The sequence below is a fragment of the Ranitomeya variabilis genome, chromosome 2 (genome assembly GCF_051348905.1).
Source record: "Ranitomeya variabilis isolate aRanVar5 chromosome 2, aRanVar5.hap1, whole genome shotgun sequence".
NCBI lineage: Eukaryota > Metazoa > Chordata > Amphibia > Anura > Dendrobatidae > Ranitomeya > Ranitomeya variabilis.
Window position 1 is genome coordinate 1,051,927,960 of NC_135233.1, and position 16,807 is coordinate 1,051,944,766.

The following is a 16,807-nucleotide window of genomic DNA, read 5'->3' on the forward strand; positions in this document are numbered from 1 at the left end:
GTGGTAATATGGTGGGGGGCGGGATTATGTGTGGTAATGTGGTGGGGGGCGGGATTATGTGTGGTAATGTGATGGGGTAAGGGATTATGTGTGGTAATATGGTGGGGGACAATTCAGCTTAAGGAACTAGAATAATCAATTCTGCCATTAACTGACCCATAGGCAACAGTATATATATTACAGCATGGTCAACCTCCATAAATACTAAAACATAACATTTAATAAGCTTTTTTTAAAAATACACAAACAGCATAAAGAAATCTAAGTGCTCAAAATAACCAGTGCTCAAGTAAAAAAGGGTTTTGGTTCAATCTCACCCATATGAGTATTTCCTTCTCATTTCTTTTTGGCTTATTCTTTTAGAAAAAAACCGCATCAGCAGGATGAAGAAGATATAAATATATAGTTATGGGGGGGGGGAGCTTAGGGTCTAAATCTCCTTGTCGTGCCCCTGTATATCTCCCGCCCTAACAAGGGCAGTACCCGAATGTCATCCTGCTCAAAAGGATACCCATGACAAATGTAGCCTCCCTATAGCATGTATACTCCCAACGCGTTTCCTACCCCGTTACGGGGAATTCATCAGGGGAAATTTTGAATAGGCTCAGGAAGTTGCCTGCAATAGCACGTGCAACTTGAAGACCGACTGGTGTGGTCGGTGCCCCTCAATCGGGAAAGTGCTCTCTGTCTTTCCAGGATATGCTGTCCTTAAATAAGTGGTGGATAGTATTCCACTCCCACGGCGTCTGACATCACTTCCCTTACTTCATTCATCAAACCCTCTCATTCGTCAGTCACCCACCATGTTTTCACATACCTGCTCATCAGGCGTCTATAGTGCAGGGGCTGCGGTCCGTAAATGATTACTGCGCATGCGCTAGTAGCGCTACATGTCCCGGTCACGTGACCGCAGGTCCTGTACTCGATCTGCTATTGATCACTGCGCATGCGTGTCTCACACTGCACCTCCCGGTCACCTGACCGTAGGTCCTATAATCAAGTATCTCCTTTCCATTGCAGCACTGTCTTACCTAATCTAGGAACCATAATAGTGCATGCGCTATCTGAACCGCCTCTCTTAGTCACATGATGGCCGGTCCTGCGCACAATTATCTCTCAAGAGGCTTTATTCACTTTGATAAGTATTAATAAATAGTTATATTTTTAACTTATCTTTTGTTTAACTATAAAGCCTCTATTTATAATTGTATATAGGTCAGTGTTTGGGTGCACATCTTATTTAAGAGAAGCCATCTAAATAACCAAAATTTCTGACGCCAATTCTTATATAATATACAAAATAAGACAAACCACCACCATACCAATAATTCCTATTAGTCTGTAGCCTAGATATTTTCAGGTCTATATCTTCTGCTTTCGTTCTACTAATGGATCAATATTAATACTGATATCTACTGTGAATACAGCTCAGTATAACTCTCTATAATACAATTAAGCATGATAAACTTATTACAAATCTGTTTTATAGGCTTAGTTTCCTTATAATCTGTCGAATACCTCGCTATGTGACAATATCAGGTGAAAAGGAGAAGGGGGGAACAATGAGTCAAGATACTTCATTCATAGGAAACAGCTATAGTTTAGCTGTTCGTTTAAACCTAATGGTTGCTGCGTATCTAACCAAAAGATCCACTTACATTCTCTTTGCAAAATCATCTTGTCATAATTTCCACCTCTTACTGATGGTTCCACTTTGTCAAAATAAATAAATTTAATAACTTCACTTTTACCCCCATGATAACTGTTGACATGTTTCGCTAGTGGGGTATCTCTACCATTGCATATGTCTCCAATATGCTCTCTAACCCTTCTCCTAAATTCCCTTGTTGTCTTTCCCACATATGACTTTCCACATAAGCATGATGCCTTATAGATGACTCCCGTGGTTTTGCAATTGATAAAGTGTTTGATCCCAAAACTTTCATTTGTGTGGTCATTTATAAATTCCCTACCTGATTGTATTGACCTACAGGCCACGCATCTTCCACATTTGAAGCACCCTTTTGGCTTCTCTGGCAGCCAAGTTTTTTTATCCTGGGACTTATTAAAATGGCTATGTACTAATCTGTTTTTTAGAGACCTACCCTTCCTGTATGTTATTTGTGGTGTCTCACCTATAACCTCCACTATATCCTCATCCATTTGAAGTACATTCCAATGTTTCAACAGGACATTTTTAACTGCTGCCGCTCCATTATCAAAAGTAGTGATTAACCGAATTGGTCCTTGACTATTCTCATTCCTGGTTTTTGGCACCAACAGGTTTTCTCTTGGTCTCTGTTGTGCAGAATGAAACGCCTCCCTCAATATCCGATCGGGATATCCCCTTCTTTGGAATCTCCCCCTCAAATCATCAGCCTTATTTTTAAAGTCTTTGCTGTCAGAGCAATTCCGTTTTAATCTTAAATATTGACCTTTAGGGATTCCCCTTTTCTGTGCCGTGGGATGATGACTGTCCCACCTTAATAGGGAGTTAGTCGACGTAGGTTTTCGGAAAATAGATGTGGTCAGAGTGTCTCCATTTACTGTTTTACTAATCAGAACATCAAGGAATGGTAAGCTTCGCGCCTCCAAAACTGAAGTAAATCTCAGTCCTATCTCATTAATATTGAGAAGGGCAACAAATGATGTAAACATTTCCCTCGTGCCCTTCCAGAGAATGAAGACATCATCTATAAACCTTAACCAAAGGTCTATACATTTCGTGAATTCACTTAAATCCTCTGAGAAAACGATTGTATCCTCCCACCAGCCCAGGAACAAATTTGCATAACTTGGTGCAGATGGATTGCCCATAGCGGTGCCCCTGAGCTGGTGGTAGGTTCTTCCATCAAAGGAAAAGAAATTATTCTTTAAGGAGAAATCTAAAAGATCCAGAATGAAATTATTGTGTTGGTCATATTGACATCCCCTAGTACCCAGGAAATGCCTGACACCTCCTATCCCTTTATTATGTGGTATGGATGAAAATAAGGCCTCTACATCAATGCTAGCCAGCATTGTGTTTGCATCAATTGGTACCCCTTCCAATTTTAGAAGCAGGTCCGTTGTATCCCTGATGTATGACGGCAATATGTTTACAAATGGTCTCAAAACGTCATCCACATATGTTCCTATATTGTGACATAAACTCCCGATCCCAGATACTATGGGTCTCCCCTTTAAGGGGGGGTATCCTTTATGGACCTTTGGGAGACTATAAAACGTAGCCATGACCGGATATTGAGGGAGGAGGAAAGAGTATTCATCTTGGCTTATTAATTTATTTGTTTTTGCTGACAACAAGATTTCTCTAAGATTATCCAAGGAAACTGATGTCATAGTGTTTCTAACTATCTCATATGTTGAGGCATCTTGCAGCAACGACAGACACATGTTTTTATATTGTTCTACATCCATAACGACAATGTTTCCCCCTTTGTCTGAGGGTTTTATCGCTATGGATGTGTCCTTTTCCAAATTACAGAGTGCAGTCATTTGTTCTTTGGACAGATTACGTGGTCCCTGTGCTTTTTTTATCTCTTTAACCCCTTCACCCCCGGAGCTTTTTCCGTTTTTCCGTTTTCGTTTTTCACTACCCTCCTTCCCAGAGCCATAACTTTTTTATTTTTCCGTCAATTTGGCCATGTGAGGGCTTATTTTTTGCGGGACGAGTTGTACTTTTGAACGACATCATTGGTTTTAGCATGTCGTGTACTAGAAAACGGGAAAAAAATTCCAAGTGCAGTGAAATTGCAAAAAAAGTGCAATCCCACACTTGTTTTTTGCTTGCCTATTTTGCTAGGTTCACTAAATGCTAAAACTGACCTGCCATTATGATTCTCCAGGTCACTACGAGTTCATAGACACCTAACATGACTAGGTTATTTTTCACCTAAGTGGTGAAAAAAAATTCCAAACTTTGCAAAAAACAAAACAAAACAAAATTGCGCCATTTTCCGATACTCGTAGCGTCTCCATTTTTCATGATCTGGGGTCAGGTGAGGGCTTATTTTTTGCGTGCCGAGCTGGCGTTTTTAATGATAGCATTTTGGTGCAGATACGTTCTTTTGATCGCCCGTTATTGCATTTTAATGCAATGTCGTGGCGACCAAAAAAACGTAAATCTGGCGTTTCGAATTTTTTTCTCATTACGCCATTTAGCGATCAGGTTAATGCTTTTTTTTTATTGATAGATCGGGCGATTCTGAACGCGGCGATACCAAATATGTGTAGGTTGGGGTTTTTTTTATTGATTTATTTTGATTGGGGCGAAAGGGGGGTGATTTAAACTTTTATATTTTTTTTATTTTTTTCACATTTTTAAAAACTTTTTTTTTTTAACTTTTACCATGCTTCTATAGCCTCCATGGGAGGCTAGAAGCAGGCACAGCCCGATCGGCTCTGCTACATAACAGCGATCATCAGATCGCTGTTATGTAGGAGAATTGCAGGTGTGCTGTGAGCGCCGACCACAGGGTGGCGCTCACAGCCACCGGCAATCAGTAACCATAGAGGTCTCAAGGACCTCTATGGTTACAATGGAGGAGCATCGCCGACCCCCGATCATGTGACAGGGGTCGGCGATGCGCTCATATCCGGCCGCACGGCCGGATGCGGTAGTTAAATGCCGCTGTCTGCGTTTGACAGCGGCATTTAACTAGTTAATAGCGGCGGGTGATCGCGATTTCACCCGCCGCTATTGCACGCACATGTCAGCTGTAAAAAACAGCTGACATGTCGCGACTTTGATGTGCGCTCACCGCCGGAGCGCACATCAAAGCGGGGGTCCCGACATGTGACGTACTATTCCGTCACATGTCGGGAAGGGGTTAATTTCTTTAGTAACTAAGTTGAGAAAAATATCAATTGCAGAAATGTCTCCCCCTGGTGGTGGCATTTTTGTGCTAGAATTCTTTAGGGAAGTAAAGGGACCATGTCCCATAGAGGACGGAACTATTTCATCTAAATTGGCCAAAGTTTGAACATCAGAAAGCAGGTCAGGGGAGATGTTATATTCTTGGCATAATTTCTTTTCTTTTTGTTTAAAGAACTTATGCCATCTTAATTTCCTCACAAACAAATTAACATCTTTCACTATATCAAATATAGCAATATCTGTTGTAGGTACAAAGGACAGCCCTTTACTAAGGACCCCCATTTCTACTTCTGTAATCTGTCTTTGTAATAGATTAATAACCTGTGTATCTATTCTTTGTAGAAGTTGTTGTTCCGACTCCGTAGAGGGTAAACCCGGTCTAAAAAACCCCCCCTTGGAGAAGAGGAGGAATAACGTTCCTTTCCAGAAAAGCCCCTATGTTTTCCCCTTTGTCGCCCTCTAAAACTCCTCTGTTTTGTATCAGTATCTGAATGTTCAGTTTCAGTCGAGGAGTAGTCCGTCTCTCTCTCCCTATCTTGTCTGCTCCCCAAATATTGGTATATTTTGTTATCTTTGAAGTCCTGTAGGTCTCTACAAAATTGCTTGTGTTTCCTTTCCTTCAGATGATATTGGAATTTTTCAATTGTGTTTTGCAGAGCTATCTCTTTAGCACCAAAATCACTTTCTGTGCTAAATTTTTTTGTGATCTCAATTTGCTCTTTTAATTTCCCGTTCAGGACTTCAAAGTTACACTTCTCCTCATTAAGGAGAATTTGCATCAGTCTTAGGGAGCTTGCGGTTGCCTCTTTCTCCCACTTGCTCATTAATTGGGGAGATCTGCACCTTTGTGCTGGCAAAAGGGTAATACGCAGTCCTCTCGGTACTATGCTGTTCTTGACATAGTGGGTGGGGGGCGGGATTATAAGTGGTAATGTGGTGGGGGGTGGGATTATGTGTGGTACCGTGGTGGGGGGCGGGATTATGTGTGGTAAGTGGTGAGGGGCGGGATTATGTGTGGTAATGTGGTGGGGGGGCGGAATTATGTGTGGTAATGTGGTGGGGGCGGAATTATGTGTGGTAATGTGGTGGGGGGCGGAATTATGTGTGGTAATGTGGTGGGGGGGCGGAATTATGTGTGGTAATGTGGTGGGGGCGGAATTATGTGTGGTAATGTGGTGGGGGGCGGAATTATGTGTGGTAATGTGGTGGGGGGCGGAATTATGTGTGGTAATGTGGTGGGGGGGCGGGATTATGTGTGGTAATGTGGTGGAGGGGTGGGATTATGTGTGGTAATGTGGTGGGGGGCGGGATTATGTGTGGTGATGGGGTGGGGGCGGAGCTACTGTGCAGGGGGTGGGATTATCTGTGGTGATGTGGTGGGGGGCGGGATTATGTGTGGTAATGTAGTGGGTGTGGGATTATGTGTGGTAATGTGGTGGGGGCGGGATCATGTGTGGTAATGTGTTGGGGGGGTGGGATTATGTGTGGTAATGTGGTGGGAGGAGAGATTATGTGGTAATGTGGTTGGGGGTGGGATTATGTGTGGTAATGTGGTGGGGGGTGGGATTATGTGTGGTAATGTGGTGGGGGGGCGGGATTGTGTGTGGTAATGTGGTGGGGGAGTGGGATTGTGTGTGTTAATGTGGTGGGGGGGTGGGATTGTGTGTGGTAATGTGTTGGGGGGCGGGATTGTGTGTGGTAATATGGTGGGTGGGCAGGATTGTGTGTGGTAATGTGGTGGGGGGGCGGGATTGTGTGTGGTAATGTGGTGGAGGGCGAGACTGTGTGGTAATGTGGTGGGGGGCAGGATTGTGTGTGGTAATGTGGTGGGGGGCGGTATTGTGTGTGGTAATGTGGTGGGGGGGCGGGATTGTGTGTGGTACTGTGGTGGCGGGCAGGATTGTGTGTGGTAATGTGGTGGGGGGCAGGATTGTGTGTGGTAATGTGGTGGAGGGGCGGGATTGTGTGTGGTAATTTTTGTGTGTGGTAATTATTGTGTGTGGTAATGTGGTGGGGCGGGATTATTTGTGGTAATGTGGTGGGGGGCGGGATTGTGTGTGGTAATGTGGTGGGGTGGGATTGTGTGTGGTAATGTGGTGGTGGGGGATTGTGTGTGGTAATGTGGTGGGGGGCGGGATTGTGTGTGGTAATGTGGTGGGGGGTGGGATTGTGTGCGGTAATGTGGTGGGAGGGCGGGATTGTTTGTGGTAATGTGGTGAGGGGGTGGGTGTCAGGACTCTGAACATTTTTTACCTTCTGTGCATTACTGCCCTTTTCCAACATGGCGTCTTTGGTCTCATGTTCACTTGTCTTCCTGCTATAAAACTCCACCCCAGCCTTCAGTCTGTGCTAGATTATTCTGCTTTGCATCCAGCTCCTGATTACTCCCTGGCCTTGCACCTGCACCTGCTCCTGTGAACCTGTGTTGGAGATCCTGCCACTCTGCTCTGAGTTCCTGCTGCATACACCAGTGTTCAGTAATCCTCCTTCATCTGCTGCTCGTGTTACTTCCATCTGCATTTGTTGGACATGTAAGCTGTTTGCTGCTCTGCAAAACCTGAGACTATTAACCAGGCCTCCCTGGTTGAGCTAAGATATGATTTGAACTGCCTTATAGCATATCTATCTGTGTCTGGACTAAGTCAAGGATCTATTCGTGTCAAGTTTCCTCAAGAATAACTGTGCTTCATAGACTTTCCGTTTGTTTGCATCTACCTCTGAAGTTTCCTATTGACTGCTAAGCTGCGTTTATTATCTGCACCAAGTGTTGTGGACTTGAGTTTCTCTCTGCACCTGTTTGAATCACCATGTGATAATATAAACTTTACCACTTATAAAACTGTGTCCTGTTGTCTTGTTCCACGCAAAGAGTCTCCTGAATTATCCCCTATAATTATTACAGTGGGATTGTGTGTGGTAATGTGGTGGGGGGGCAGGATTGTGTGTGGTAATGTGGTGGTGGGGCGGGATTGTGTGTGGTAATGTGGTGGGGGCGGGATTGTGTGTGGAAATGTGGTGGGGGGGCGGGATTGTGTGTGGTAATGTGGTGGGGGGGTGGGATTGTGTGTGGTAATGTGGTGGGGGGCGGGATTGTGTGTGGTAATGTGGTGGGGGGCAGGATTGTGTGTGGTAATGTGGTGGGGGCAGGATTGTATGTGGTAATATGCTGGGGGCGGGATTGTGTGTAATAATGTGGTGGGGGCTGAATTATGTGTGGTGATGTGGGGGGCGGAGCTACTGTGCAGGGGGCGGGATTAGCGAGTAATCACGATGCCTCTTATATATATAGATATATTCATATTTAATTCAGTGCTAGATAGCAGAAAAGCCGGTAATTCAATTGCCGGCTTTTGCTCTCTCCTTCACAAACCCGACAGGATATGAGACATGGTTTACATACAGTAAACCATCTCATATCCCTTCTTTTATTACATATTCCTCTTTACTAATGTAACAAGTGTCTCTGTGTAAAATTTGGGGTCTCTAGCTATTAAATTAAAGGGTTAAATCCCGGAAAAAATTGGCGTGGGCTCCCGTGCAATCTTCTCCGCCAGAGTGGTAAAGCCAGTGACTGAGGGCACATATTAATAGCCTAGAGAGGGACCATGGTTATAGGACCCCTCCTGGCTAAAACATCTGCCCCCAGCCACCCCAGAAAAGGCACATCTGTAAGATGCATCTATTCTGGCACTTAGCCTCTCTCTTCCCACTCCCGTGTAGTGGTGGGATATGGGGTAATGAAGGGTTAATGTCACCTTGCTATTGTAAGGTGATATTAAGCCAGGTTAATAATGGAGAGGCGTCAATTATGACACCTATCCATTATTAATCCAATAGTATGAAATGGTTAATAAAACACACACACATTATTAAAAAGTATTTTAATGAAATAAAGACACATGTTGTTGTAATATTTTATTATACTCTTAATCCACCTGAAGACCCTTGTCACCTGAAATAAAGTTAAAAAAACAAACAACAATATTCCATACCTTCCGTCGTTCAGTCTTGTCCCACGCTGTAAATCCATCTGAAGGGGTTAAATCATTTTACACCCAGGAGCTCTGCTAATGCAGCTGTGCTCCTGCCTGTAAAACTTGGTGAATGAATGGAATGCAGGGGAATGTGCTGTAGTTACCTTGAGTCGCGGTGATGCGCCCTCTGCTGGATGAACTCATATGAACTTGAGCGTGAGAAAATATTCTGAAAAGTTCCCAGGCTCGAGTTCATATGAGTTCATCCAGCAGAAAGCGCATCACCGCGACTTGAGATAAATACTTTTTAATAATGTGTGTGTGTGTGTTTTATTAACCATTTCGTACTATTGGATTAATAATGGATAGGTGTCTTATTGACGCCTCTCCATTATTAACCTGGCTTAATGTCACCTTACAATAGCAAGGTGACATTAACCCATATCCCATCGCTACACGGGAGTGGGAAGAGAGGGGCTAAGTGCCAGCATAGGCGCATCTTACAAATGTGCCTTTTCTGGGGTGGCTGGGGGCAGATGTTTTTAGCCAGGGGGGTCCTTGTTGTGAACTCTGTTTTCGGGCTTCCTCTTGTGGTCACTGGTGGTATGGTGTGACTTTTGCTTTGGGCTCCCCCTGGTGGCTTTGTTTGTTATCCTGCTGGTCTCTGGCTATCAGCTGGTTCGTTATCCTCTGGGAGGTTCCTATATAGCTCTGTTTTACTCCCACTTGTTGCCGGCTGTCGATGTAATCAGTGCTACTCAGATTCCTTCTGACTACCTTGCTCCCAGTCCATCCAGGACAAGCTAAGTTTTGTTTGCTCATTTTTTGATCAGCAGTGTTTATCATGTTTTCTTGTCCAGCTTGCTAAAATGTGATTCCCTCGCTTGCTGGATGCTCTAGTGGACTGAGTTTCTCCCCACACACCATTAGTTGGTGCGTGGGTTCTTGAAATCTCAGGATGGATATTTTGTAAGGGTTTTTTATTGATCGCATAGACCCCTGCTCTATTTTCTGCTTTCTAGTACTAGTGGGCCTCTTTTGCTGAATCTGATTTCATCCCTACGTATGTGCCTTCTTCTTACTTCACCGATAAATCTGTCACCATTGGTACTTTACAGCCTAAGTTCATTTTGTCTGTTACCCTGATTTGTTCCCTGTCATCTTACCCGGTTAATGCTTTTGTAGATTCAGGTGCCGCCCTGAGTCTGATGGATTGGTCATTTGCCAGGCGCTGTGGTTTTGATTTGGAGCCTTTAAAATTCCCTATTCCACTAAGGGGTATTGATTCTACACCATTGGCTACGAATAGACCTCAGTACTGGACACAAGTGACCATGTGCATGACTCCTGTTCATCAGGAGGTGATTCGCTTTCTTGTACTGCATAATTTGCATGATGTCGTCGTGTTGGGTCTACCATGGTTGCAGACTCATAATCCAGTCCTGGATTGGAAAGCTATGTCGGTGTCAAGTTGGGGTTGTCAGGGAATTCATGGTGACGCTCCTGTGGTGTCAATTGCTTCGTCCACTCCTTCTGAAGTCCCTACGTTTTTGTCAGACTACCAGGATGTATTTGAGGAGCCCAAACTCAATTCTCTACCTCCTCATAGGGACTGTGCTATAAATTTGATTCCTGGTAGTAAGTTTCCTAAGGGACGACTTTTCAATTTATCTGTGCCGGAGCATGCTGCCATGCGGAGTTATATAAAGGAGTCTTTAGAGAAGGGACATATTCGCCCGTCCTCATCCCCTCTTGGTGCAGGATTCTTTTTTGTGGCTAAAAAGGATGGTTCCCTGAGACCCTGTATTGATTATCGCCTTTTGAATAAAATCACGGTCAAATTTCAGTATCCTTTGCCATTGTTAACTGATTTGTTTGCTCGCATTAGGGGGTCTAGTTGGTTCACCAAGATAGATCTTCGTGGTGCATATAACCTTGTGCGTATAAAACAGGGTGATGAATGGAAAACTGCATTTAATACGCCTGAAGGCCATTTTGAGTACTTGGTGATGCCTTTTGGACTTTCTAATGCTCCTTCAGTCTTTCAGTCCTTTATGCATGACATCTTCCGTGAATATCTGGATAAGTTTATGATTGTTTATCTGGATGATATTCTGGTTTTTTCGGATGATTGGGAGTCTCATGTTAAGCAGGTCAGGATGGTCTTTCAGGTCCTACGTGACAATGCTTTATTTGTGAAGGGCTCAAAATGTCTTTTTGGAGTCCAGAAGATTTCTTTTTTGGGTTTCATTTTTTCTCCTTCTACTATTGAGATGGACCCAGTCAAGGTTCAGGCTATTCATGACTGGACGCAGCCTACATCTGTTAAGAGCCTTCAGAAGTTCTTGGGTTTTGCTAATTTTTACCGTCGCTTCATAGCTAATTTTTCTGGCGTTGTTAAGCCTTTGACGGATTTGACCAAGAAGGGTTCTGATGTGACTAATTGGTCTTCTGCGGCTGTGGAGGCCTTTCGGGAGCTGAAGCGTCGGTTTTCTTCGGCTCCGGTCTTGTGTCAGCCAGATGTCTCACTTCCCTTCCAGGTGGAGGTTGATGCTTCCGAGATTGGAGCGGGGGTTGTTTTGTCGCAGAGAAGCCCCAATGGCTCTGTGATGAAGCCATGTGCTTTCTTTTCAAGAAAGTTTTCGCCTGCCGAGCGGAATGTCAATGTCGGTAATCGGGAGCTGTTGGCTATGAAGTGGGCATTTGAGGAGTGGCGACATTGGCTCGAGGGAGCTAAACATCGTGTGGTGGTCTTGACTGACCACAAGAATTTGATTTATCTCGAGTCGGTCAAGCGGCTGAATCCCAGACAGGCTCGTTGGTCGTTGTTTTTCTCTCGTTTTGATTTCATGGTCTCGTACCTGCCGGGTTCGAAGAATGTGAAGGCTGATGCTCTTTGTAGGAGTTTTGTGCCTGACTCTCCTGGAGATTCAGAGCCGGCTGGTATCCTTAGAGAAGGGGGGATTTTGTCTGCCATCTCCCCAGATTTGCGACGTGTGCTGCAAGAGTTTCAGGTGGATAGACCTGACCGCTGTCCACCGGAGAGACTGTTTGTCCCGGATAGATGGACCAACAGAGTCATCTCCAAGGTTCATTCTTCGGTGTTGGCGGGCCATCCTGGAATATTTGGTACCAGAGACTTGGTGGCCAGGTCTTTTTGGTGGCCTTCCTTGTCGCGGGATGTGCGTTCCTTTGTGCAGTCTTGTGGAATTTGTGCTCGGGCGAAGCCTTGCTGTTCTCGTGCCAGTGGTTTGCTGTTACCTTTGCCTGTCCCGAAGAGGCCTTGAACGCACATTTCCATGGATTTTATTTCAGATCTCCCTGTCTCTCAGAGAATGTCTGTCATCTGGGTGGTGTGTGATCGTTTTTCTAAGATGGTCCATTTGGTGCCCTTGCCTAAGTTGCCTTCCTCCTCCGAGTTGGTTCCACTGTTTTTTCAAAATGTGGTTCGTTTGCACGGGATTCCTGAGAACATTGTTTCTGACAGAGGATCCCAGTTTGTGTCTAGATTTTGGCGGACCTTTTGTGCTAAGTTGGGCATTGAATTGTCTTTTTCGTCGGCCTTCCATCCTCAGACGAATGGCCAAACTGAGCGAACTAATCAGACCTTGGAGACTTATTTAAGATGTTTTGTTTCTGCTGACCAGGACGACTGGGTTACTTTTTTGCCGTTGGCCGAGTTTGCCCTTAATAATCGGGCTAGTTCTGCTACTTTGGTTTCTTCTTTTTTTTGTAATTCGGGGTTTCATCCTCGTTTTTCCTCGGGTCAGGTGGAGCCTTCTGACTGTCCTGGAGTGGATGTTGTGGTGGATAGGTTGCATCAGATTTGGAATCATGTGGTGGACAATTTGAAGTTGTCACAAGAGAAGGCTCAGCTCTTTGCCAACCGCCGTCGCTGTGTGGGTCCCCGACTTCGCGTTGGGGACTTGGTGTGGTTGTCTTCTCGCTTTGTTCCTATGAAGGTCTCCTCTCCTAAGTTCAAGCCTCGGTTTATCGGTCCTTATAAGATTCTGGAAGTCCTTGGCCCTGTGTCATTCCGTCTGGACCTCCCGGCATCGTTTGCTATTCATAATGTGTTCCATGGCTCGTTGTTGCGGAGGTATGTGGTACCTGTGGTTCCTCCGGTTGAGCCTCCTGCCCCGGTGCTGGTTGAGGGAGAATTGGAATACGTGGTGGAGAAGATCTTGGATTCTCGTGTTTCTAGACGGAGGCTCCAGTATTTGGTCAAGTGGAAGGGCTATGGTCAGGAGGATAATTCTTGGGTTGTCGCCTCTGATGTTCATGCGGCCGATTTGGTTCGTGCCTTCCATGTGGCTCATCCTGATCGCCCTGGGGGTTTTCATGAGGGTTCGGTGACCCCTCCTTAAGGGGGGGTACTCTTGTGAACTCTGTTTTCGGGCTCCCTCTTGTGGTCACTGGTGGTATTGTGTGACTTTTGCTTTGGGCTCCCCCTGGTGGCTTTGTTTGTTATCCTGCTGGTCTCTGGCTATCAGCTGGTTCGTTATCCTCTAGGAGGTTCCTATATAGCTCTGTTTTACTCCCACTTGTTGCCGGCTGTCGATGTAATCAGTGCTACTCAGATTCCTTCTGACTACCTTGCTCCCAGTCCATCCAGGACAAGCTAAGTTTTGTTTGCTCATTTTTTGATCAGCAGTGTTTATCATGTTTTCTTGTCCAGCTTGCTAAAATGTGATTCCCTCGCTTGCTGGATGCTCTAGTGGACTGAGTTTCTCCCCACACACCATTAGTTGGTGCGTGGGTTCTTGAAATCTCAGGATGGATATTTTGTAAGGGTTTTTTATTGATCGCATAGACCCCTGCTCTATTTTCTGCTTTCTAGTACTAGTGGGCCTCTTTTGCTGAATCTGATTTCATCCCTACGTATGTGCCTTCTTCTTACTTCACCTTTAATATTTGTTGGGGGCTTCTATATCTTTGGGGATTATTTCTCTGGAGGCAAGCGAGGTCTTTCTTTCTCTTTAGGGGTAGCTAGTTCCTCAGGCTGGCTTGAGACGTCTAGGAATTTTTTAGGCACGTTCACCGGCTACCTCTAGTTGTTTTGGATAGGTTCAGATTTGCGATCATTTAGTTACCATCTCCCTAGAGCTTGTCCTTAGTTTATTCACTTGCTGGTCTATTCGTGATCCTCAGCCACTAAGGATCATAACAGGTCCTATAACCATGGACCATCTCTAGGCTATTAATAGCTGCCCTCAGTCACTGGCTTTCCCACTCTGGCGGAGAAAATTGCGCGGGAGCCCACGCCAATTTTTTCCTTTAATTTAATAGCTAGAGACCCCAAATTTTACACAGAGACACTTGTTACATTAGTAAAGAGAAATATGTAATAGAAGAAGGGATATGAGATGGTTTACTATATGTAAACCATGTCTCATATCCTGTCGGGTTTGTGAAGAAGATAGCAGAAAAGCCGGTAATTCAATTGCCGGCTTCTCCTATCTAGCGCTGAATTAAATATAAATATATATATATATATGTTTCTCACTGACACATATATATATATATATATATATATATATATATATATACCTATTCTATGTGTACACATTTATTCTACCTATTCTATTCTGTTCTGTTAGTGTGATTTTACTGTACACCGCACTGAATTGACGGCTTTTCTAGAGAACACCGCTGCGTATTTCTCACAAGTCACACGCATGGTCCGTGTGTAATCCGTATTATTCTCGCCCCCATAGACTTTAATTGGCGCATTTTTTGCGCAATACGCTGACAAACGCAGCATGCTGCGATTTTCTACGGCCGTACAAGACCGTATAATACGGATCAGCAAAATACGGCAGATAGGAGCTGGGCCATAGAGAATCATTGTACCGTATGCAATCCGTATTTTCTGCGACTCTCATACGTTGGTAAAACACGCCAGTGTGACGCCGGCCTAAGAGTGGGGGAAAATCTACACCAAAAACGTGTGTAAAAACAACATTAAAAAATGCGCCTATTACGCAATGTGACAACAGATGCTGAAAAGGTGCAGAAATTTCTGCACCAAATACTTAACGTGTGAACATGCCCTTACGTCTGTTATTTTTTTTCCACTGAGAAAATATGGGATTTTGTGCAGAATACGCACCAGAATCTGCGTAAAAATTCTGTCTGCGTATGTACTCGTAAGCTGGTTTAACATTTTACATTTTTTTGCGGCCAGATTTAGATGAACGCCATGTGCCATTTTCGGCTATTCTTTGTAATACAAATAAATAAATAAATGAATATTCTCCAATGATGTGTTTGACTTTCCCAAACCAGCAGCCAATTAGAACGTCACAGTCATTTTGGAAATGGACTTGTGATTGCAGCCAAATGTTCTGCAACAGATGGAAAATTATAATGTGCTTGTCCGCCATCTGGTGGCAGAAACATTAATGGCATCCTATTTCAAGCTCAACTAACAGGAGCCATGTGCTACTCTGGCCAAATAGAGAGAACATAAAAGGCCAAGATATGGAATATGTGGATTTAGCAGTGACTTTGGCTAAGGATTTCACCACTGAAAGTACAGTTGTATTAATGCTAGACGATTGCCTTACTGCAGCACTGACAATTCTCATACCCTACCGAGTGATTAGGGAGATTAGTGCGGCCGATTTATTTTGCTCTTGGATGGAATTGTTTGGATTGAAGTCATCAGACGTAATGCATCTTCGGGTATTTCTAACGTCTGTCACGTTTGGTGCATTGTTAATAAAAACACTTCTATCTAGGTCGCGTAAATGTAGTTTTTACCCCCCTATACCCACAACTAAATGGATCTTGTGAGTTACTGACGACTTTACAAAAAGTTGTAAATCCAAAAGTGATCAATTTAAAAACATCTGGAACCAAAGAGATGATAATAATAACAATAATCTTTATTTATATAGCGCCAACATATTAGGAAGCGCCTTACAATTCAGAGATAATAGAAACCTGATGCATGAGGCGATAAACGATAGATAAGCTTTGCAAGTGTTAAATAATTACAGTTGGTGGGAAAGCAATAATTGAACCCCACTATGTCTGTCTGTCTGTCTGTCTATCTATCTATCTATCTATATACATATATATACACACACATCTCCACATTGAAATTGCAACATCAAGAAGGAAAAGTGGTGGACTGATGGAAATCACCGGATGGAGCCATGTTACCGATGGAAACAAAATTTTCAATACATCTCGATTTCTTCAGTATGCAGTGTGAGCACCATATGCAGAAATCTCTGTGCTTACAGCCTTGGCTGCTGTCACTAATGTCATTAATGGTCGTCTGAGGAATCTTCTGTTGTATTGAATGCACTTCATCAAGATCCGCTGCTGGCAGCTGCTTTGTAATTGTCACAAGTGATGTCCCAGATGTGCTCGATGGGAGACAAGTCCGGAGACGCTGCAGCCATGGGCTCATGTTTAGGCCACACAGGATACTCCCAGTACCATGAGAAACATGCGGCCTGACATTGTCATGTGCAAAAATAACTGCAGGGACACTGGAGAAATAGTAGACTCAGTGTAGGTGTCCTCCTCCTGTAGGCGTACAGTCCCGAGAGTGATGTGCGGCAGAGCAGGCGTTAGCGCTGCCGTCACCATTACAGTCCTTGGCCCCGTTGGTGCATGTGTCCGGACCCTGGTTTGCGGGGGGATTGTGGACGTATTCCCTGACGGGGACAAAGAACGCAATGTGAAAGCCCCCAGACAATGAGCTCTTAGTGTCCCTCGATGGAATACTAGATGGGTCCGGCTATTGTATATGATGTCACCACTCACCATAATCCCAGCAGTAGGACCGGTGTGACTATCCCTCCTCATGGCGATGTAGAAGTTTCGATGTTTTTTACGCTGAGATATTTTGTAAATCTCATTTAGTTAAAAATTGTAGTTTTTTTTGTCTTCCATTGGGATATTTGGTGGTAAAAGTCATTTTTTTGCAATTGGGTTT